General features: G+C 38.2%; 1 protein-coding gene across 3 annotated transcripts in view; it reads right to left on the reverse strand.

The window, feature by feature from the left end:
- The window catches only part of plxnb1b (plexin b1b), a 90740-nt gene that overhangs the window by 50742 nt on the left and 15506 nt on the right, over positions 1-24492 (reverse strand). For all 3 annotated transcript variants that reach the window (XM_053498217.1, XM_053498215.1, XM_053498216.1), the window contains exon 2: positions 8530-8602. The gene's annotated coding sequence lies outside the window, so the exon portion shown is untranslated. The remainder of the gene's footprint in view (positions 1-8529; positions 8603-24492) is intronic.

Genomic DNA, 24492 nt, shown 5'->3' on the forward strand with positions numbered 1-24492 from the left:
AGCGAGTGAGAGAGAGACCCACACTCACTTCACAACAGCTTTGTAATTGGTAAAACGTAAATCATCTATATCGGGCAGTTCCGGTTGAGAGGAAATCCTTGAGGACAATCGCTCTGAGGCTCATGAGGCGAACACCACCTCCACTTGGCTGATTAAGACCGCAGGGATTCCGCCACCATCTGTGCTTTAATGGTCTGCTCCGCGTGTGCCCAAGGGAGAGGTAAACCCTGCACGAACCTACTTTAAGGAAACAGGGGAGGTAAGACTGGAGAGAGATGACAAATGACTTTTCTAACGGCCGGGTGCTATCAAACGTTGAGATTATCCCTATACGGGGAAATGAGGAGTACTATTGAGTGGAGGGTAGGAGGGCTTCCCTCCTCATTTAAAATACAATAGAAGGTCTGCCTACTCTCATCACAATTCCTACAGAGGACAAATGAGACAATCTGGAACACACCAACAACCCCCCACTTCACCCCCACACACACACTCTCGCTCCCTCTCTCTCGCTCTGTATGTACACAGACAACCGGAACTTTTGTGCATGTACTGCACAATTTTAAGACTACTAAAGAAAGGACAACACAAACAAACAAAAACAATCATATACAGAGCATTATTCACCCTCAAATAAATAAATAAATAAACAAAAACCAAAGGATAAACTTTGTAACGATAACATTATTCAACATGGCAGCCTCTTAATTTATTTTCTTTCTTCCTGGGTCAAAAACAGAGCAACACTGTCAATAGAGATTATATTCAATTTAATTCAGGTTTATTTATATAACACTTTTAACAATGGTCATTGTCGCAAAGCAGGCCAAAAGATTTTTTTTTATTCTCTCGTTAGTTTAATGAGAGTAAATGTGTATAAAATCATAATTATCAGTTGAGCAAGTCGATGGCAAGGAAAAACTCAACAGGGAACCTATCCTCATTTGGGTGATATCAGCAGGGATTAATGGATGAGATTGATTCAGTTATGTACTGAAATTCTTGTGTGTGGCAATTCAAGTATCCAAAATGGATTCTTGAAAAAAATTATTTGAGATATTTTTGCATGTGAAGTGATAAATTGTTGCAGTTCCTCTATAATCCTACAGGTGGCTCTAACACTAGGCAGAACAGCATTCTTTGCGGTAGGAGTAAATGAATACTAAGTTTGTTTAAAATTGTACCAAAACCTTTTTTTTTATTTAAAAAAACAAAAACAAAAAGGTAATAGCAAATCAGAATATTGGCAAAATCGCAACACGAATGGAATCGACACCTTGGTATTGTAATAATATCGTAGCCCGGGTGATTCCCATCCCTATGGGTCAAACTGATATAAGATACAAGCTGACATAGACACCATCACACACCTCATATTGGCACTGACCCAATTACCACCTGGGATTATTAATCCACTAACACAGACATTGATGTCTACATGGCCCCAATTTTATTTCTTGCAAAAGCTTACAAATCTCCCATTACAATGTTTAAATAAAGGCTCTTACACCTTTACCTAACTGCCTTGTTCTCCATCCAACCCCCACCCACTCCAATACACAAGGCAGGCCATCTATCTCTCTTATCCTATTTATTTTATCTCCTCGTGCTCACTTATCTGATTCAATACATCAAACCCACTATGTTTAGCCCGGACTGCTTTTTCCATCACCAGGCAGAACTTAATGGTCTAATTAGATGCTCCCGAGAAGATGTGTAATGGAAGGGGCCTGTGCTTTCAGGATGCTGAGGTGACGAGACACGGTCCAATTTGTCAGCTCGGCTTTGAAGGCCTCAGGGTCTAGGGGTGGAGGAGAGCAACCACACGCTTCCCTTGTCCTCTGGGAGATGAGCCTGTCATGCATCCACACCCTTAATGTAAACACAAACACACACCTGACAGCAATCGCTGAACACATCAGACTGGTGTCTGAATCACACCCACACCCTCAACAAAGAGAAAAGCAGAGCACGAAAAAAAAATCATATTGAATAAATCCAGACAAGAGGAAATGTGTGAGGGTACGTGAAGAAAAAAAAAAAACAATAGACCTGAATCTTTCTTTTAATCTTACAACAAAAAAGCCCACGGTGAAAATGCCTTAGGTCTCTCCACACATATCACCGAATATCCTTTGCGCAGTGCATTTCCTTTAAAATAGTAGTCCAGACTTCGTTTCAATCCAGTGCATCTCTTGTCAATGTACAAGTAAGAAAGAAAAAAACTTACAAAGTCTGTCTACACTAAACAGAATTATATAAAAGAGTCTATAAAAGGCAGTTGTTTACAGCCCTAAAATCTGCCCTGACAGCTTTCTGTTCTTTTCTCAGCATAGAGAAACATGTCTAAATTGTCACTCATGCTACTTAACAAATAAAACAAGCAGGTGAGAGTATGGTCCTTTTAAATTGTAGCTGAGGTCCAAATTCTGAATCCGAGTAAAAACAATGCTGAAACTGCTGGGATTCTTATGAGGTTTTTAAGCATGCCTTGTGGGATGCAGTAAAATAGGAAGTGTGTGGTGTGTTTCAGTTCCAAGTGAATCCAGTGTTGAAATGAGCATGGAGGCTCTGATGAATATTTAAACCACATTAGAAATGAAACCCTCAATACTTTAACATGATTTTAAAAAAAAAACTCTCTCTTCCCCTCCCTCTCTCTGACCTTGATAGTCTGGTACAAAATACACCTGTGTGTGAATCATACACAGAATGAACAAATTAATTGAACAAAATTGTGTGTGTGTGTGTGTGTGTGTGTGTGTGTTGTCCAAATGCTCTTTCAGCTCATTATGATTCAGGACAATCCGTGTGTTACCAGACATCAAAGTAATAAAGAGGGAGAAAAAGAAAGATGGGGTGACATTGCAACGGACACGAGACGACAAGGAGAAACCGTGTCCCTGTCAGATGAACTCTGTCTCTCTCTCTGTTTCTCTCTTTGTCTTTGCCACTCTCCCCTACACACTCTCTTTCTCATTCACCCGAACTCTGCAAACCTCACACGTCCGTTATTCTTTCTCTCTTTCTCTCCGTTTCCAGCGATCAGACGGTACACAGCCCACGTCTGACTGAAACGAAGACACGGCTCAAGAGCGCAGGACAACAAGATGATAGACGAGCTGATTTGATTACTCATGTCCGCTTATTCCAATAACAGTCATCTTTCTTCTGCACAGCTCATACGTCGAGGACAGAGTCACCTTGGATTTATGGATAAAAAAAAAAAGCAGACAGGATAAAGGGGAAAACATGAAAGGAGGTTAATAGAGAAAGACACGCACAGAAGTAGGGGTGTGGCCCATGGAACAACAAGTGTGAGTTGGAGGAGAAAAAGAGGAGAAAGATTAGGCAGCGCTGCTCTTCACATGTACGTGCACGCTTGGCAGAGTCAACAAATGCCGAGCTTGATTCAGCTGATTACTCAAGATTTTAATTAAATTAAAGAGGCATTACTATAAGGCACTTTGTGTGGGTGGAGAGTGTACGCTTCATAACATAAGGCAGATCATCTGAACGAATACTGGTTTGAACAGACAAACACTAAACAATATTGCAATATATTTCACATGGTGCATTTTCTCATTAGAGATTTCGTATCAGTTGCCTTTACACCACTGATGATCATTAGAACAACTAATGCCGTAACTACTGACTAATACTGTGACTAAGTGACTATTTTTTTTTTTTTTTTGCTTTATTTTGGTAAAGTCAATAACCAGTCAGGCTCAGTTTAACTTCATTTCATTCATCTCAGTTTTACAAGTATAATAGAAATGTACAGAAATCCGGATACAGATCCCAAATGAGGAAGCCAGAATGGGGAGGAGAAACTCCCTTAGAACATATGAGGTTAAAACCTTCTCCAAATGGACCGCATCCTCTTTTTGGTGGATGAGATGTGTGATTATAAATCATTTCTCTTCTACAGCTCTATACTATAACATCATTACACTATAAAGAGTGACAAGTGTGTTAAAAGGACATTCAGTATGAGCATTGTGTAAATAAGAGTCCTGTGATATAGCCTTTATGATTACACGAGCAGTTCTTAGGAAAAACTCTAAAGCATTTTGGTATATTCTTTTTATAACTTATTTTTTAATTGTTAAAAGTCTTACCTTATTCATGCCAGTCTATCAGATACAGAGTAATGCTTTCAACTGTTCACGTGCTGATGCAGTGAGCCATTTTCTAAACAAGGTGACATAAACCAAAGACGTCCAGTAGGTATGCAAAAGTCTGGAGCTACCAGTCATTTTTTTCATATTTTGCTTCCAAAGAGACAGACTCTCTTGTAGTTCTAATCTATTCTTAAGGAACAAAATTTTGGCTCTCATTTTCAGTTCATTTCCTGTACCTGAACAGTATCGTAGGAACGTTTTTTTTGTTTGTTTGTTTGTTTGTTAAACCACACAGTGACCCATAAACCATCAAAGCATACACAAACATCTAACTTAAGGCATAAAGCAGTGCAACAGGTGCAGATGATGACAGATGATCAGACCGGTGATTAGTATACTGCTGATGCTGAATCCTGAACGGTTGGAAAAGGCGAGAGGGGAAATGAGGTTGCTGCTGAGGTTGTTACGTTAACAACCAATTTTTAAATAGTATCTTTAGACTTATTTCTTAGTGAAACTTTTCTTTAATTTCATCTAATTTAATTTAATATAAAAAAACATAACAGCACTGTGCTACATTTTATTTTCCACTTTTTTATGTTTCCACTTACCTGCACATTTCTGGTTTAGAAAAACGGTCTACCACAAGTGACGCTATATAATCTGCTTGATAAAGTTTTTGTGTATAGTTTGTGTCCTAGAGTATGCCCCTGCCATTAGGGAAGAAACAAACCACTGATGGGATAACCTGGTCATTCAGTTGTCAAAACGATTCCTCATGCTTCCAGAACCACTCTTTCACAATTTGAGTCCTGGAACATGCCTGTACCACCAGGGAAGAAACACTCCATAGATGCGATAACCTGGTCATTCAGAACATTTAGATCATCAGCTGACTTCCATTTTATTGTAACATAATGGCTCAGGCGTAGACCTGACCACCTGAAGTAACCCCAGATCATAAAACTGTCTACAGAGGCTTGTACAGTGTCCACTACGCATGACCGGACACACCCATTACACTGGAGGATGGATAGGATCAAACTGAACTCATCAGACCACATGACCGTTTTCCATGGCTGCATAGTCCAATCTTTATGATCTCTAGCAAATTGAAGCCTTTTTTTCCTGATTATTCTCACAAGGAAGTAGTTTTCTTATGGCGACAGCAGAGTTCTCATTAAATTGCATGTATGGAAATGTTCTTACTTTCACTGTTAAACAGTTTTTCCTGTTGATTTGTACCATGCATCTTCATGTGCTTAAGTGATATTCATTCATGTTTTTTTTTTCTGACCATATTTCTTCCACAAAGTTGATGGTTCAGCACTATCCTTTAAACTTTTGATAATGTGTTAAGGATTTTTTAACCCAATTCCAGTAATATAAAATTTCCTTTTCTTTGTGTGATGCAGACCAATAACTTGACCCTTCTAAAATGGCAACCTTTTTTTTTGAGCAGGCAGCGTATATGCGACAGAAATGTATCCCACATTATTTCCTTCCGCTACAGTAGATGACTGCATCATGTACATTATGTAGAGCCATGCATGGAAGTAAAGTGTACTATATGTGGGTAGTAGTGATCATATTACACGGGCTGTCAGATCTCTGTAAAGTGTTGATTAACAGATTAAGGAGGACGGACTTCCTCTTCCGCAGATAAAAATTCATTTATAGCCACACACTACAGATTTATATCCACACAGTATAAACACACATACACTCTATTCACTCAGTGCTCCCTGATCACTAGGTGTAATTTAATGCCTGTCTGCTGAACCTAATCTCTGATCTGTGTGTGTGTGTGTGTGTGTGTGTGTGTGTGTGGTGAACAAAGAAGATAGGTGGGTGAGTGCGGCAATATATTTTGATGAACAAGTGTGTGTGCTTGTTTTTGTTCGAGTGAGAGCAGCTGAGTAAACACACAGAGACAGGGCACAAGGATTGGCCTCAGTTTACGGAAACCTCCTGATGTACAGTAACTCCTGTACAAATCAGCACAACACACACTGTCACACATTGCTTTCAGCTGCTTCAATGGAAACGTAGGTTATCCAACCTCATTCTGTCGATCCTGTCTCTTCTGTCTGTTGCTTCCGTACTGCTTAAGCTCTACTGTCAAGCCATGTTGTAATGTTTTAAGCCAAGTAGATAAGACCATTGATAAGACCATTAAACAGCAAAAAATCCTTACAACAATCTAAAGACACTTCTTATACAGTATTAATACTAGGGGTGTTAAAGCAAAACTTGGACTATTAATTCCGCACAACAACAGAACACATTCAGGGTTAAAAACTCCCTTTATTGGTCTATATAATGCCCTGCTACACTAATGCACTTATCATGGTGTTTCACTATTGCTAGTAAACCATCAAGGTAGAAAAGTTTCTCAGTATGCTGAAGCCATGAATACGAGTGCTTTAGGTTATCCAAGAACTGATGGCCCTTTCCTTTAATAATAATAAAAAAAAACGGCCTGGTTTGATCACCAAAAGCGTTCTTGCACATTACAGGAACTTGGCTGGGAGTTATTGCCATATTCACCATACAGTTCTGACCTCGGTCCCAATCCATTCCCACATGTTTGGACCATTAAAGAAAAAAAAAAAAGAGGTTCCTGATCAGACATGAAGCAGGCAGTCGGATTATTTCTCCAGCATACTGAAAAAACCTTTTCCCATGATGCCGTTTCAGGAACTAGTGAAACAGTGGGATAAGTGCATTAGTGTAGAAGAGGATTATACAAAGAAATAAGAGTAGCTTTTACCCTCATAACTGGGTTCTGTAATTCTGCCCAATAAACAGTCCTGGTTTGACTTGAACGCCCATGGTATTATGTGTAGTTAACAGACCTTACTCTTGTCTAGTTTTCACATAAATCCACCTCAAAATGGACCATGACTGATCAGGCTAGTGCCACATGCTTCACATCGTATTATTAAACAGCCCAGACAGGAGCAGACCGGTCTGCCTAGACTTGACTCACACACTGAGAGTTTTGATTGCCCTACTGAACATTCAGCCACTATTAATCTATGAACAGTACATGTGCAAACAAACAGATAAGTATGCAAACAGATTGAGGTTTATACTTTAGCAGTAATAAAGATGATGTGGCATGCTCTGTAAATTTTTCCTACCTTTTTACAATTTTCTAAAAGTAGACAAGCAAACTTGTTTCGTCATATCCATCTGAAGGTCTGTGCAACCTTACCAATATTTTCTACTTACAATATTGAATGGTGGCAGTAATGCAAAAAATATATATATATTATTGGAGGTAGCATTCTCTGACCTACTAGTAGCACTTTCTTGCATGTTTTTTTCACATTGTCAAAATATAATCCCTACAGTTTTAACACTGGTAGCATTGAATGTTGTTTTAACAAGTCAACTTAAATTAACCATGCAAATCAGCTTAAATGTACTAATAGTACTATATTATTATGTTTTTCAATACTAAGCATCAATAAACAAATCAATGGCAGTAAATGGTGGTAAAACCTCTTATTTTTTTATATTCACAAACTTAGTGCAGACTGACAGGAAGGATGAATTCATAAAAAAATGGCAAATGCCATGGCAAACACTTTCTAGTTTAGCGCTCCCCAGAGGAAGTTACAATAATATGTACATAGAAATCTATAAATTATTTATCTAATTTGGTCACTGCTGATTCCTAATCTGCTTTGTATTGTCCAACAGTCTAAACCAGGAACTTATAATCAACTATCATCCTAAATTTCCCAGCACGTTCAAAACAGAGGACATTGCGTGTATTAATGTGCATACATATGTGCCTGATTAAGAGAAGGGAGAAAGAGTGGGAAAAGACAAAAAGAGGAAACACTAGCAGTTTACATAACCCACCAAAAAGCATGGAAGACACCCGAGCTCAGGCCCAGATTAAAGCGTGATGGCACATACGGAGGAGGAGAGCTAACAAAAGGAAAAGGAATATGAAAACAAACGCCTAAATGCTACTGTTGGAAGACCGCCCTGTGCCCTCGCTCCAGGATAAATGAAAGCAGACCTTAACACTAGGAATAGCGCTTAAAAAGTGCAGGGTTGTGGTTTCGGAAATGCATTTGTCATAAGTGTTGTCTTAAGGCACATAGCCAGAGGGCTCGTGTGACTATGCACAGTGAATGTCTTAAAAATGTGTCTTGGTGTCCAGATAGCATAAAGACGGATCTAAATTTTGGACAAAATTACAGTATTTGTCAAGAAAAATTATTTAAAGTCTACTTTAATGTTCTTTCAAGAAGCAGCCTGATCCATTTCAGCCTGTCTTTAGAAACTGATTGTGAATACAAAACGTCTGCGTTCCTTTTCTAACCTCAGCACTAAGTAAAAACAAGAAGAAAAAAAAAACACAAAGAATCAGATGTGAACTTACCTTTGATCTTGGCAGTTCTCTTTTGGCCGCCTTGTGATCAGGAACAGCACATATCTGCAGCAGCAACCTGAACCTATAAACGGAAGACAGAAGCTGAGGAATGACTCATTTGCAATTAGGACATAATGTTGGGTTTGTTATTCAGTAATTGTTAACGTCCATACATGTTCTAAGCAGGCTAGCTCAGGCAAACACTATACGGTTAGCAGCTCTAGCACTCACAAGTTTCCAACCGCACATAAATGGTATGGCGAGATGTATATCACTACCCATTTTAAATGACCACATGAATTTCACAATAAGAGCTGAAGGGAACTCAAATAATAAGATTTTTTTGGTTGTTTTAAAGAGGGAAGTGAAGAGTTTACAAAAATAGTTATTAACCCAGATGCTTTTTCTACAGTCTACAGTCTGCAGTAAAGGAGACTTTAGTTAAGGTTTAGGTTTTGTGCTCCATATTAAACGTTAAAGGACTAAAAACGTACATTATACGGTATTCGACCTCACATAACCTCACATTACAGAGCTTTACATTGTTGAAAGACAAAGTGCAAAGTACTTTACCTTCCAGAAATGTCTTCACTGTGACTTAATTTTAATCCAGTTTAAAGAGGTCACGTTATTCCTAAAGAATTAGACTCTTAAACTCTTAAAGCTATTAGCAATCTACTAAACCTTCTCTACTTAACCATATTTCCTTTCTTATAATAGTCTGCTGAAAATATTAAAGCAAACCATGAAGAAGGCAGAGTAACTTTGTTCATCTGAAAATATTGCACATGAAATGAAGCCAATTCTACAGTTGCCAATTTTTAGATCACTTTGCATGAAGTGTAGAGGTACACTCGAGACATTTTTGAATCCCGCTCCAACACATTGATGAAATTGATGACTCCCAAATATTTTTTTAAATCCTTCCAAATAAAAATTGTCCCGTATTAAATTACACTGCAACAAGTGCAGCACTTGTTGCCATGTAATTTAATATGCAACATTTTTTATGAAGAGCAAATTCTATGCCGTGGTTTTCACTTCATCATAAAAAAAAAAAAAACATCTAATATACTAGAGGCTGATCCGGACGTGTTTACTGATGTACGGAGGCTTGAGTTAAAAACCTCCCAGATGGTGCTGCGGCCAAGAACAGTTGCTTGTTGAGCTGGAATGATGGTTCAGTTCCAAAATCATCAGCTTCAGTTCAATTCAAATCAGTTTTTATTTGTATAGCGCTTTTAACAATGTCAGTTTTAGAGCTTTACAGGAATAAGTTCTGGATCTAAATTTAAAAATGTAATTAAAAAATTATTATTATAATACTAAATATTATAAATTTTTTGTCCCTAATGAGCAAGCTGGAGGTAACAGTAGTAAGGAAAAAAAAGAATCCCTGAGAAGACACGACAGAAACCTTAAAAGGAAGCTGACTCAAAAGGAAACCATCCTCATTTAGGTGATACCATATAGCTTGATTATAATTAAAATCCTTCTGTAACTATATATGGTCTATATGAGTACAATTGTACAACGGGAAATGTGGTTCAATTAATATAAAGTTCACTTTGTCACTTTCAGTTTAACAAATGTTTAATTATAAAGACTTTGGTACAAAACTCTCTGTGGCAATTTTAGTCCTAAAGCTGTTTGGAAAACTGCAGTCATGAGCCCTCATAGTGAAACTGTTTGTATGAGTGCAGTCCAAAGACATGGCTATGATGTGGAACTGTCCTTATTAGTCAGATGGGTCTTTAAACAGGGATATGGGCCAGTGTACAGGAAAATCGAACAAACATTCGAATCAAACAACCATTCAATGGTAAAAGCACATTGAGTGTGTTTGTATTATATGTACAATAATAGTCCTTATAGCCTTACTGGTTGCACAAGACTTCTTAAGCTAACAACACCGTAATCTTGCGCTTACTGTGCTATTATTATCTACACATCAGCACATATCACACAGTTTCCAGACTTGGTTCTGTTGTCCATTTGCATCATTTCCAAACTGTGCTGCACCTGAATACATAAAATGCTGTGTAAACACATAAAAGTCCCGAAAATTAAGTTACAGGGAGAAACGGAAATGCATTTTATAAACACAGTGACGGTGTAACTTGATTACGATCGATATGGCCTACATTTACTGGCTGAGTACAGGGGAATAAAAAAGGGGACAAAATCACAATTTCATGTCATCTCCCTACATCTTGTCCCTTGGGTCTAACATCACTCTCTTTTTCCTTTCATCTCTCATTCAACACCTGAACCTGTTTTTTTTCCCAGTAAATCATTCCCACAAGGAACGACTGAGGCAAAGCCTGAGAGAACATTTAGAGACTGTAAAGCGCAATCATGTAATAGCTGGCATGACTGGGGCCACAGACAGAAGCAGCCATGTTCTTTTTGGCAGTCTGTCATGGAGGGAGGATGATGTCATAACGCTAAATGAATGCCTGGTTGTACTTCTGCACCAGTTCTGTGCAAAAAAAATGAGGCTGGGGAAAGAAATGGTGACCATAAGACAAAATCAACTGTAGCCACTTCAGAAAACTGCGGAGACAAATTACAGTTTATGTTTCATATCATACACTTACAGTCTAAGATTATATAAGCTCTCGACTGTAACCATCATTTGAAAAATACATGCTCCACAACTATTATTAGATTGTAACTAAAAAATAATAGTATAAGCTGCATTCAAAAGCCAGTTGACCTCTGGTTATTTGAGCTACAAAGCAAGGCAAAGAAAAACACTGAGACCAGCACGTTTCATCTTTTGTTAGAAACAGTCTAGCCAGCTAACTATGAGGAGTGATCTATATATTTTCATTAAACGTCACACACACCATGTAATCAGTGATTAGGTTTTAAAGTATAGTCCATGTATATACCATGTATAGACCCGAAAGAAAAAAAGTTTTTATATTTAAATTCTTTTAATATATAAGTTAGACATAAGTCTGTGAGATGTCAGAAACATGTCTCACAGATTATTCTTTTAAAAATCTGTCATTTATTTATTAATTATAACATGTCCCTTGTAATGGACACTGGGTCTTGCTTTGTCGATAGAAGTACAATGAATTTTAGCTCTATTTAGTAATATATAATATGATTATATACTTATAATATAATATAATAAGTAATATAGTTGGAAGCAACAATGAGCAGGTCCAAGCATCACACCCACGTCATTTGTGCAAGTATGTAAGAGCAATGCAGCAAAATCTCGTGTGAGGGTCCAGAGCCACGCCCGGGGGCACTTTCTGCTATCCTAATGGCAGCAGATTTCACTGAACGTGAAACGTGCCAATTTTTATACGTTTTTGAGCATGTTGATACGCCCAATAAGCCCAAAATGGTGAAAAAAAATAATTCCTAGGAAAACCATAGGGCTCTTCACACACTATGATGACATAGTGCTGATGTCATAGTGCTTGGGACCTAATAAGATACATATGTATACAAAAAGGCTGGTCTTTTGCCAGTTTCCAAGAGGCCTGGTGGTCTGATTTGTACTCGATCCAAATGTTTGTGGCAGCCAGATCAAAGTAACATAGGATGGTGTAGACAGTCCATTTCCTTGTGCAGATAGAGGCTGATTAAACTGGCAAACACAAAGGCCCTGCGACCTGTGAGATTTGGTTTTCCAGGCTCACATTGGTGCACAGGACACTGGCCTGTAAAAGGTCTTTCCTACCCAATACATATGAAACTTTATGTATTTAAGGGAAAGGGTTGAAAATAGGATAAAGCAAGTCCCACTGTCCCCTACAAAGGACATGGAGTAAAATGTGTATTTTGAAAGGTTTAAAATTAACATAACCTTATAAAATTGTAATTTAATGTAGTTAAAATCTTCACAAATTAAAAACAATATCATAAGAAAAAATTACTACATGCTGTATTAAAAAATTTGAAACTTATACCTCATACTGCCACAAAATGTGCTTGCTGCAATCGCCGCCAATTTAGAAAGACAGAACATGTGATCTGTTGGCCACACCCCCACTTGTGTGACATCAATAGAAAGCCAGATATGTACTCTTTACAGTACATTAGGAAACAAACAAACTGCATGCATGGTGTTTGAAATAAAGACCACAGTATCATATCCCCCACAGAGGACAAAAATGAATTGCTGGGTCTCAGGAGGATATAGATATATCAAATTTAAAGCTCAGTGTTAGTGCTGCTTTGTTTACGGCTGATCATGCGTATCTGTGCTGATTCGTCATCACCAGCAAAACCCTTTCTGTTTCCTCGCTGGTCAGCTTCATCCTTAGAGTAGACATTTGTATCGCCCCACTCCGATACAGTAGGTGGTGGTATGCATCTGGTTAGCTTGCAATCCACCAGTAAATACATATAAGAAAAAATGTGGCATTTATGTGTTTTACCATTTTATAACATAAGGTAACATCATAAAATCAACCTTAGTGATTAAATAAAAAATTTGTGTTATCCCTAATACTATTGCCATTTTAGAAACAGTATCTATTGCGGTTGTTTGGGTGGGCCTCGGTGGACCCAAATAATCTTAATTTTCAACACATGTTGGGATATTTATCCGACTAAATTCTTTTAGACATTAGACATTTCTTTCAGTAATCAAAAAAAAACTTTAACTATATAATTTCTGTGCTCAACACCAAACCTGGTCATCGCCTGCTGTAATCATCAAAAAAAGCATTAAATGTTTGTAGTAAAATTGTCTATTGGGCCTCATGAGTTACTGGGTACATTGGTTGTATCCTTCATTTTTCTATGCATGTTTGACTGATTCTGTGGATACAGCACTTCACACTGTACATTTAACGCTGCTCTTTTCTATGTGTGTGTGGCAATGAGCGGCTGGGATGCTAGTGAGCATTTTCCCCCCCTTGCTGTTTTTGGGACCAACAATGCTATACCAATTTTTTTCTTTCCAGATGAAGAGAATGAAAATATTCCCAAATTTCATGGACATTTTTGAAAGAGCAAATCATCTCTACAGTGTATACCATGTAAAATAATCTATAATAAAATGAATGGAATAGTTTGAATTGTCTGAGTAACACACAAGAAAATACTCTACCAGTTGCCGGGTAGCACAGTGAATACAGAAATCTTTTCTACGCAAAAAAAAGGTAGCAACACCTCCCGTCATTTTTGGAACAGCTAAAAAGGTAAAGGTTTTCACAGGAAATGAGAGCATGTGCTGCGCTTTCATATCCTAGCCTGAGAACGTCATCTGCCTTCCAACTTCTCCTTGGAATGGACGTTTACTAATAAGTGAGATGCTCACTGCCATGTAATATTCTGAACATGATAGACTAACTTCATTAATGGTTATTCAGTTATAGACGTAACTTATAAGATAGATGCAAATTACAATGTATGTAGACACAGTGTTTATGAAAATGAGCCACAACTTAACCACACACCCACACACCCACACACACACCCACACACCCACACACACACCCACACACCCACACACCCACACACACACACACACACACACACACACACACACACACACACACACATCCACACATCCACACATTAATGGTGCGCTCCGGTACTTAAACAAATCCACTGCCAGAGAGCAAAAACTGCCCTCGTGCTTTCCTTTCCTACTTTCACAGCACTATCCGTAGAGCTTAAATAATTAAAGTAAACTTATACATTAAAGTGTCTAATATTTTTGAATCCCTAAAAATACACCATGGCTTTTGCAATAAATACAAACTGCTGGCATCCTCTGCAAATTTTGCAAGAATACCGCTTTTTATTCTTCTGTTGAGTTAACGTGCAGGAAAAAAGCTTATTACTTTTTATAAGACTTGAGATTTAAACAAACAACAACACAAGTTGCACGGCATTTCAATGTTTATTAAATACTATAAATAGTTTTGTAATACTTCAAGACCTAAAGGTAATATAGCTGCTTGAGACAAATCAGACAGTAAGCTTTAGTGCTACTAAAATTAATCGATCAAAAAAGGTTGTTTAAGGTTCTAACAGTGGCAACTTGGTGGTGCTGGGGTTTTAAACTTGGTGCTTATTATTACAGTTTAAGGTTGTACACAGGACTCATTTCTCCAAACTTAAGCTCCTTTGTTTCTATCCAGATGTTGATCCTTGCTGTGATAAATGTAAAAGCAGAGAGATGTCTCTTATTCATAGGTATTGGACATGCCCAAATTTGGCAAAATCTTTCAAACCTTGTCATACATATTGAAATGCAATCTTGAACCAGACCCTCTAATTGCTCTTTTTGGCATCACTGGAGAGGAACATAAGCATTCAACTCCAGCTAAACGGTGTTTATTTTCTTCTGCGACACTCCTGGCCAGGCCTTCTCTTTTATTCAAGTGAAAGGACGCCACGTCACCCACTCAGAGATATTATGTCCTGTTTGTCCCTGGAGAATATTCACTACTCAATTCAGACTTGAAATTTCAACAGGTGTGGGGCCCCTTCCTTCACTTTTTTTATATACATTTATAGTTTAGTCTCCTTTGTATTCGATTGTTTTTATATCTTTTTTTTCTCCTCCCCTCCTCTTTTTTGCACACAAAACACAGACCTCCAGCTCCATGTTTTTTGTTTCTTTCCTCTCTCACTTACTCACTCATCTTCTATATTATATGCTTTATCCTGTATTCAGGGTCGTGGGGACATTGGATATTCAAGGCGGGGTACACCCTGGAAAGGGTGCCAATCCATCACAAGGCACACACACATACACTCAGGCGATTTAGGAATGCCTATTAGCCTAATGTCTTTTGGACTGTGGGAGGAAACCAGAGTACCCGGAGGAAACCCAGCAAGCACGGCGAGAACATGCAAACTCCATGCACACGGAGACAGGAATCAAACCCAGACCCTGGAGGTGCAAGGCGACAGTGCTAACCACTACACCACCGCGCCGCCTGTTTCTTTCCTTCTTTAAATATGCCTGGTGTCTGGCCTTTCTTAGACATGTAAACCTGGCTTGGATTTAGGGATGAGTGGGGTTGGAGGTGTAGGGGTTTATAGGATGTTTATAAAATGTGCATTGTAACACTACAGGTTCACTTCGTCATATCCCTGTTTAAAATAAATAAAATTATTGTTGAAAAGAAAGAAACCATGACCTTCTGATTAGTAGTCCAACACCTTAACCACTGAGCTACCCCTCCAAGATTGTACTTGAGACCACCTTTTCAAAAGAACCTGGACACAGACCAACAGAAGGTAGACAGCATTCAATTCAATGTCAAATGTAGCCAGATTCAGGCCCAGACTCCTGATGTGAAAACACCCATCTTGAATTCTTAAGTAGGAATTCCAAGGTGATCAGACATTTTCTTACATTTTTCCCCCAAGTTAAACGCAGACTCACGTCACACCCCCACACCCCACCTCACTCACTGCTTTGTCCTCTTCTGCCTCTTCCTAAAGTGAAATCATTCTTCTTCTGCTACAGACCCCTACCACGCACTTCCTGGCTTTCCCCCCCACCAAAACTTGAACTCTTAGACCAATCAAAACGAGATACAGACTAGATGGAAAAAGATTCTAAAGGCTTTTTTTCTTCTTTCTCTCTAGAAAACACAATAACCTCTGCATTCTGCGTCGAACAATGCCACCGATTTCCATGCAAAAAGCCTTGTCTTTCAAACAATTCCCACAATGCAACATTCCAAAACAATCGGTGTGATGGACACCAGGGCAAATCTGATGATCCTGTGAAAGCTTCTCAAACTGTGCCAAATGATGACTAACCAAAAGAAAAATCTGACCTAAATAGTTTAGAAATACTAGAGGCTCTCGATACGCTCTTATTTTTTTTAAATGCACGCTTAAAAGCAGACACTTGTTACTGTTCTGGGTTTTCACCCAACAGTCTAAGTAGATTATGAGCTTTAACCTTATGGAAGAGAAACCTTAACAGATGCCAACATTTCCCTCACAATTCTCTCACATTCACGTCTCCACAAAAGGAATAATCTTTTTCAGCTGACAGGAAAAAGCAACTGAAAGGAGATTTTTGGTACTGCACAGATGTTCACGTGAAATGAAAAACTGCTGAACGACCTGAAGGAGTACAGTTTGTGTTTGGGATTTCGATTATGTGAAAAACACACACCAGTATATGCAAAACCATTCAAAGAAATACACGCAATATCCTGTCATCACGTCACTAAAAATCTCTGAAAGCCACAGCGTCCAGTTCATTTGTCCCAGTGTGAACTTGCCACAGTGAACTATATAAATATATCTCATAAAAACTCTTCGCTTTGTGGTTTTTCGCTCTCTCTTAGGCTTTCACTCTGCATTTATGTTCCCAGTTTAACTCTGGAATATCCTGTGTTATGAGCGCCTACGCCAACCACTTGGCAAGGTGTGGTACTTACTGATACCATTATAATTGCTTCCTTATTGCAGTCACTCTCGCCTGTTACAGATGCACACAATAAACTCTCGGCTGACAGCTACGTTCTAACCGAGTTTCGTTTAGTTTAGTCATGTTGCAGAAACCAAAGTAACAAAGTAAGGACTTGGCAACTTACAGCTACTGTACATAACCTGTTATTAGCTTACTTAGGGTATCAATGTACAATTTTAAATTCAGTACCTGCCAAACACCATGCATGCAGCAGAACAAGGCATGTGTGTGTGTGTGTGTGTGTGTGTGTGTGTGTGTGTGTGTGTGTGTGTTCTTTGACATGGTTAGCTAAATGTCCATCAATTAAAAAAGACTTGTTCAATGTGATTATTTTAATTAGTTATAATTATATAATAGGTAATATTTAGGTAATATCGAACGTGACATGAAAGATCCCACTTCCCAGAGCTTTTCATAAAGACTTCTGCAGAGATCATCAAATTAAGGACCATGAAAGAAACAGTCTGAGTGTGTTTATTTTTTATATGCACCATATGATCTTAAGTGCATGTGTTGGTTTACAAAATCATTCAATATTACCCTACAAAGCTTAAAAATTAAGTTACCAGAACTCGTATACTCGGCATATTCTCTGGCACACACAGAAAAAAAACATCCAGCTGTTTTCCTTATAAAACTGCAAAAATCTGTATCTAACACTACTGATTTTTTCTATCACAATTTTTTTACACGAAATATTGTATGTGCTTATTATACCTTCATGCTCTTTATAGAAGTTTCTTATAGGTAAAAATGTTTTCAACATTATGAGAATATAAGTTCTTCCTGTAACTTTGTCACACTCGCTTCTTCATGATATTTTCCTTCTTTACAGGCATGCATATTAAAGCAGACATGATAAACACATATACTGTACCAACATTTGTACTACAGATCATATGCCTAAGATGTTTGCACAGTATTGTGTGTGTCCGTGTGTGTGTATGTGAGAAGTGAGAAGGTTTTTCACTCAGGATAGCTATTTATTTTAATCGACATAATTTTTTTCCTCTATACTGACTAAACCACCTGCCATTATCTTACTTAGGGAATCAGTGTTAGACACTGTACCTGCCAAACACAGGGTTTACCTTAGGATCTCATTTATAGTGACTTTTAGGGTCATGGTTACCTCTCTGACCAAAGACCCTTATTGGTGGGTCGTTCCAAATCCCTTCCATTTGAGAATAATGGAGGCTATTGTGTTCTTGGGGGCCTTCAATGATCCAAAAGGTTTCTTGTATCCTTCCCCTGATCTGTATCTCGACACAATCCGTCTTATGGGCCTAAAGATGATTCTGTTTTCACTCTTACATGCACAATGTACTGTGAGATCTTATACAGAGAAGTGTGTGCCTTTCCAAATGTCCAGTAAATTCACACCGAACTCCAGTCACATCGCAGAAGCATCTCAAGGACCACTGATAGGTGAAGGATGAACCAAAGCTCAATTGCAAGTGTCATAACAAAGGGGCTAAAAAATGTGAATAAGATATTTCAGTCTTTATTTTTAACAATTTAATAATAAAAAAAACACCTGTTTTGACTTTGTCATTGAGGAGTATTGTGTGTAGAACCATGAAGAAAAGAAAAAGTATTGAGTGTTCAAATAACCACAGTTTTGTTTAATATCCCTACATACCTTTCCAGTAAATATTTCTAAGAAAATAAAAACTCTTGTGCTCAGAAAGGCATGACTGAACCAGCACCAGTGTGTGTGTATGTGTCTGTACATGCGAGTGGCTGAGCAACAAAGAAAGAATGAGAAAGACTAAAAGGATCAAAGAAAGTGAACAAACATGTCACTGCACATTTTTTTTTCATCTACAACAAAACACTTTCCATCAGAACAAAAGCTTCACGTTATAGGCCCAGTGAATCAATCCAGCCTCGAAATCTGTACAGATTGTGACAATACAATACATTAATTTTCATTCACAAGTTTCTCAGCAAAGCAGACAAATGATGGCTCTTGTCAAAAAGATCACATTAGTAAACTTACAAACAAAGCAACTGCTCTCAGAATTAAGTATTTCAGCTTTAAAGGCAGCGCAACCATCCGTCCTGTCGAAAAACCCTGCTGGGGCAAAGACTAAAAGAGAATCCAAAAATAACACACGGGCGAGGTTGGTTTTTCAGAACAAACAATAACAGACCACGAGAACATTGCTCGCCCGTGTTCCACAACTCATCAGTCGTCATGGGAAGCACGAGTACGCTACTTGACGTCTTCTCCAGTTCCAGCAGAATCACATCAACAACAAGAAACATCAATCTGCCGAGACGGCTGTGAATGTGAGCCTTCTGCCCCGCATCAGGGCTTCACCGAACACTGTTTTAGTCCCAGACTTGTTTTTGAAGGGTTTTGGCAGTTTGTTATCTTTTAACAACACTGGGGCACTGTTGTGCGTGTGTGTTTCTGTGCCAGACATACATGTCTAATCAAAAACATTACTCAAGTTCACTAAGCTTTGCCCCAGGAACTGGCTCGGAGCGTTCAACTAGAGTTAGCATGAGCAAGGGCTGTCATGAGGCGACGTAGAAGCTCACACTTTGTTAAAAGTAGTTTTACAAATTCAGCTCATACTGAAGCACTGTCGCCTTGCACCGCCAGGGTCCGGGTTCGATTCCCGTCTCTGTGTACATGGAGTTTGCATGTTCTTCTGTTTCCTCCCACAGTCCAAACTTATGCAGATTAGGCTAATTGGCGTTCCCAAATTGCCCGTAGTGTGTGAATGAGTCTGTGTGCCATGCGATGGATTGTAAACCCCCTCGTGCCCTAAGCCTCCTGGGATAGGCTCCAGGCCCCCTCAGACCCTAAATACAGGATAAAGAGGTATAGAAGATGAGTGAGTGAGTGAGTGAGTGAGCGAGCTCATACTGAATCAGGAGAAAAGTAAAGCGGGCCTTCTAGGTCCTTGTTATCGTTATAATGAGGTCTCACGAGCCTTTAAGCTTCGGTGTCAGCATCTTGGCATTATTAGCATTTCATTTTAAAGTATACTGTAGGTTAGTCAGCATATATAGTCAACATAGTATTTATAGGAATGTTCAAAATTAATGTGGTTTCCTCTTTTAATATTTAATAAAAATATTTGAACACACCTTTTAATTTCAAGTTTCTTCCCGATTTTAATTGCTTTCTACACTGTAAAAGAAAGCTGAAAGCATCCAAAATATGCATTAATCTCCTTTGAACAGTTGATATTGAGATGTGTATGCTACTTATTCTCGGTAAAGCCTTTATAACAGCTCTAATCTGAGGTGCTATTAATTGGTGATGTTTGAACTTCTCTTTTAAGGTAAATTTTAATTTTGCCTTTCTGGGATGGTCTTCATGACAGCCAGTTCATCATGGTTTTGTTTGTTTGTATTAGGGTTTATTGCCATATCAGCTTCACAGGCTATTTCATGGCAGATACATATTAAACATTCAACTTTTTATACGAACCAATATATTATGTTATAGGTATAATATATTAGGGATTTAAAAGGTAGTATATTAAATAAAATAAAATAAATAAATAAATAAATAAATATCACATTATAACATGGCCTTGGCATGGTGCTTGATGGGATTTGCAAATGCACCTGACAGACTGTTCTTGCAAGAACTCTTTCAGAACAGCTGAGCTTTGTGTCTTAACATAACAACTGACTGTTTTTGTTGTTGTTACTTAATTACCTAATGTCATAAGTGTAATTTTATAGTTTAGAAATCTCCAGTATTGTTCTAGAATGTAGAAAATAAATCACTAAATAAAACCCATTGAATTAGAAGGTGTGTCCACACTTTGGACTGGTACTGTATGATAAATGTGCTGCTGAAAACATGGCTTAACCAAGATTTATTTTTTATTTTTTTTAAACCACAGTCTACATATTTTCAGATTATTTGTGTAAAAAAATCAACTACTACATGTTTAATTTTCTACCCTCACTTGTGAATATTAGAATAAACATTATTTAATATTTATGAGCTTTTAATACAATAAAGCTGTTTAACAAATATAAATAAGCAGACAGACAAACAGGCAAATCTAATGTCAAGTTTGCTGTAGAGGAAAAAGAAAAACAACTTACCTAGTAATTAATAATAAGAACATAATTACTCAATAAGTATTATTTATGCAAGACCTATTTTTTTTTCTTTACATCAGACACGTCACACTCATCATTCACACTGCATTTTGGTGAGCTGAGGATAGTGGATCGAGCTCTGGTCCTGACTGATATCTGGGACATGCTGCAATATTGATCGATCACGAAACCACAGTGATCAATATGTACAGATTTACACACTCCATAGTCTAGATGATAAAATCAAATCACTCTGGACTGGACTTTTTTTAATAAGGTAAATCTCTAACCTTGGGTAAATTTCCAGGTTCCCAATATCAAGAACCTTTTAGGTTCTGCTCCAGCATCGGTAGCTTTCTGAAGTGCAGGAACTTTCGGTGGAGGTCATATTTAATATGCAATAGCTCAAATGCTTATTTAACAATAGATGAAGCAAAAAACAATAATATCTTTACAAAATGAGGCACGAATGTGGACTGTTTCTAGCATGGGTTTGTCACCTTCAGGTCTACAAATAAAAAAAAAGGAAAACTTTTTTAAATGCACTCCATGTTAAACTGCCAGCTTATTCACCCACCTTGTCTACTGTCAGTATTTTAAACTAATACATACTGTATAAACAAATCAGAGTCACTGAAAAACATGTGTGCACCTGCAGAGGAGACTGCGCTGAAGAAATTCAGATTAGGATTTGATCGACAGTTTCAGGGTGTAACAGTTGTTTATGCCAGAGGTTGTGATACCTCTAGTTAACCTGCTACAGAAGTGAAGGTGAGTCAGAGCTGTGTAGACACACAACGCATGTTGCCTACAGCCCCACAAATTACACGAGGCCTCGCGTCCCTCTGGTATCAATGCCTGTGTCAGGGTTGATTTCAGTGATAGGAAGATGCTGAACTACTTCTACTGCACATGCATATAATAAAAACCACACAGAGACTGACTTGAGGAAAAGAAATTAAATCATGAATGGAGATCACCTCTGCAGGCAGTGTTATGATCTGGTGTTGCTTCAGATTAAGGCTCAGCAACGTAATTTGGCAATAAAATAAAGTCAGCTGATATGCTCAGAAAATATAACAAAACAACACTTGTGCTTTACGGCAGCAACTAGCTACATTAAAAAATGTATCAAATGTATCCTGGGCGTGAATTTTAATGACTCTAATGCAGCTGATAAAATAGTACCATTATCCATATTTTACAAACAAATGGTAAATTTACGGTGCAGTGGAAGCAACAGGGCTGTCTGGTGTGACTGGTGTGTCACGATGGTAACTTGTTTTTATGGCTTACAGGTCAGATAGGAGCCAGATCTTTGCCACATTTTGTTTAGGGACCGAGAGTGGTCAGGGCTGGCTCTGGGGTCAGGTGTCAAAGGGCCCGGCACATTAACACACATACATCAAGAAATACATCATGTCACACACTTATACACACACACACACACACACACACACAATCTCTGGTTGTGTCGCAAATTCCCCAATGAAACATTTCCAACGACAATATCTCGAATATTTACAACATGAGATTTTAAAAGTATTAAAAACACACAAAACAAATATATACACACATACATATACAGTATACTGTATATACAGGATATGTGCAGGGCCCAAGAAGAGTGCGTTGATGCATCTGCTTTTTATCCACTACAAACAGAAATAGACTGAGTATATTCCAGTTTTATGGAAAAACAGCAAATCCACAAATCCTTAAATAAACAGAAAGAGCATGTTTCAAAGAAAGATGGCTCGGTGAAGAAAAGGCTGCAGTAGAAAAAAACAATGTATCTGCCAGTAGCCTCCATATAGGCACGCAAGATAAGTGTGTTTTTATATCAAGAAGCTACTGCTTAACATTTTTGGGTTAACCCCTGAACGGGAGGAATGTGCCAAAGCCACGCTCTGACAATGCATGCCTGCACATATCAAAGAATTAACAAGACACACAGCCCGTGAGACATGGAGAATATGAAAGAAAGGAAAAGCATGCTGCTTTAGATATATAAAGTTGGTGAGGGGGGTGGGGAGGACAAGTAGAAAAGACAAGTGAAACAAAATTTGTAGGGTAGCTAAAGTGCAAACCGTGCAAGCAGATAGTCCTTCACGACTATCTGCTTGCTCGGTTTGCACTTTACCTACCACAAATCTGCACTGTGTGTGTCCTGGTGCAGATTTTGCTGTAATTCTTACAGCTGGTTCACATCAAGTCATCATTGTTTTACACATCCTCTGTGCCCCTTTCTGTGTACGCGTGTGTGTGTGTGTATGCAAGTGGACTACTGTTAGTGTTTTACACATGGCCTTTTATGGGTGTCATTATGAATGAACAGCCGTTTCCAATTTTAAAACTGCAGTAGCTGTCTGGATTAAAATAGTCCTAATGAAAGAGGACTGCAGGAAACAATGCTTTTACTTTCTAAGAAAAACCCAATTCCTCTGGCTCTTAAAAGTCCCATATTTTACTCATTCTGTAACAAGATAATGTAGGTCTCAGAGATCCCACACTGTGTATCTTCTAATGCTCCAGAAAAAAATACCCCACAGATAATATTTCTTTTAAATATTATTATTATTATTATTATTATTATTATTATATAATGACCCTTTATTTTATTCCTCCTCCAAATTTTTGGGTGCCTATGTAAATGAGCTCCTTCCAAGCCAAGCCCACTAGAGAAGTCAGAGGGGAGGGACTCTTCTTATATGTGGTCACAATAGGGGGACAATCTTTTTGGTTGTTTAAACTCCAGAAAATACAAAAATGTAAAAAAGGTATACAATAACTTCACGAAATCACAAAGCATTTGAATATTCAATATCAATTAAACAGATATTATTCTATCATTATACTATGTTTATTATAAATCATATTATGTTATTGTCATGTCTAATCTTATAATTGTTTGTTAATTCCTTTTTGTAAATACGATATATCCACAACACATATAACCCACACAGACGTTAGCACTCTGTATATGAAATAATTTCAAAACAAACCCGTAAATTTGGGTTTTTATTAAAGATGGTAGAAGATTAGCCGTCATTCCAATTGAACACTAAGCACAAGGACTAAGAAGCGAAGCTGAGAAACTGAGGGTTGTGCTCAGAGCTGTCCACCCACACCCACACACACACACACACACGGTGACAAGTGACAGCTTCATAAAAGCAACAGATGGCACCCAGCCAACAACCTCGGCTGCTGATCGAGCCCTGCATTACCTCCGTCCCCAGCACAAGGGTCGTCGTATGTAGCTCCTTAAACAGCACAATAGGCTGGTCATTATGAAAAAGCCCGCTGCTGGGAAGACAAAGGCAAACCATAATGCACAGAACAATAAAATCATACAAATCTCTGAACCAAGTCTGCTTTGGGGTTCGTATTACACATGGTACACCATATTATGTTTATAAGGCTTGAGCAATATAAATGTTTATAAACACTAGTACCCTAGGATG

Source organism: Clarias gariepinus, chromosome 6 (genome assembly GCF_024256425.1).
Source record: "Clarias gariepinus isolate MV-2021 ecotype Netherlands chromosome 6, CGAR_prim_01v2, whole genome shotgun sequence".
NCBI classification, from domain to species: Eukaryota; Metazoa; Chordata; class Actinopteri; order Siluriformes; family Clariidae; genus Clarias; species Clarias gariepinus.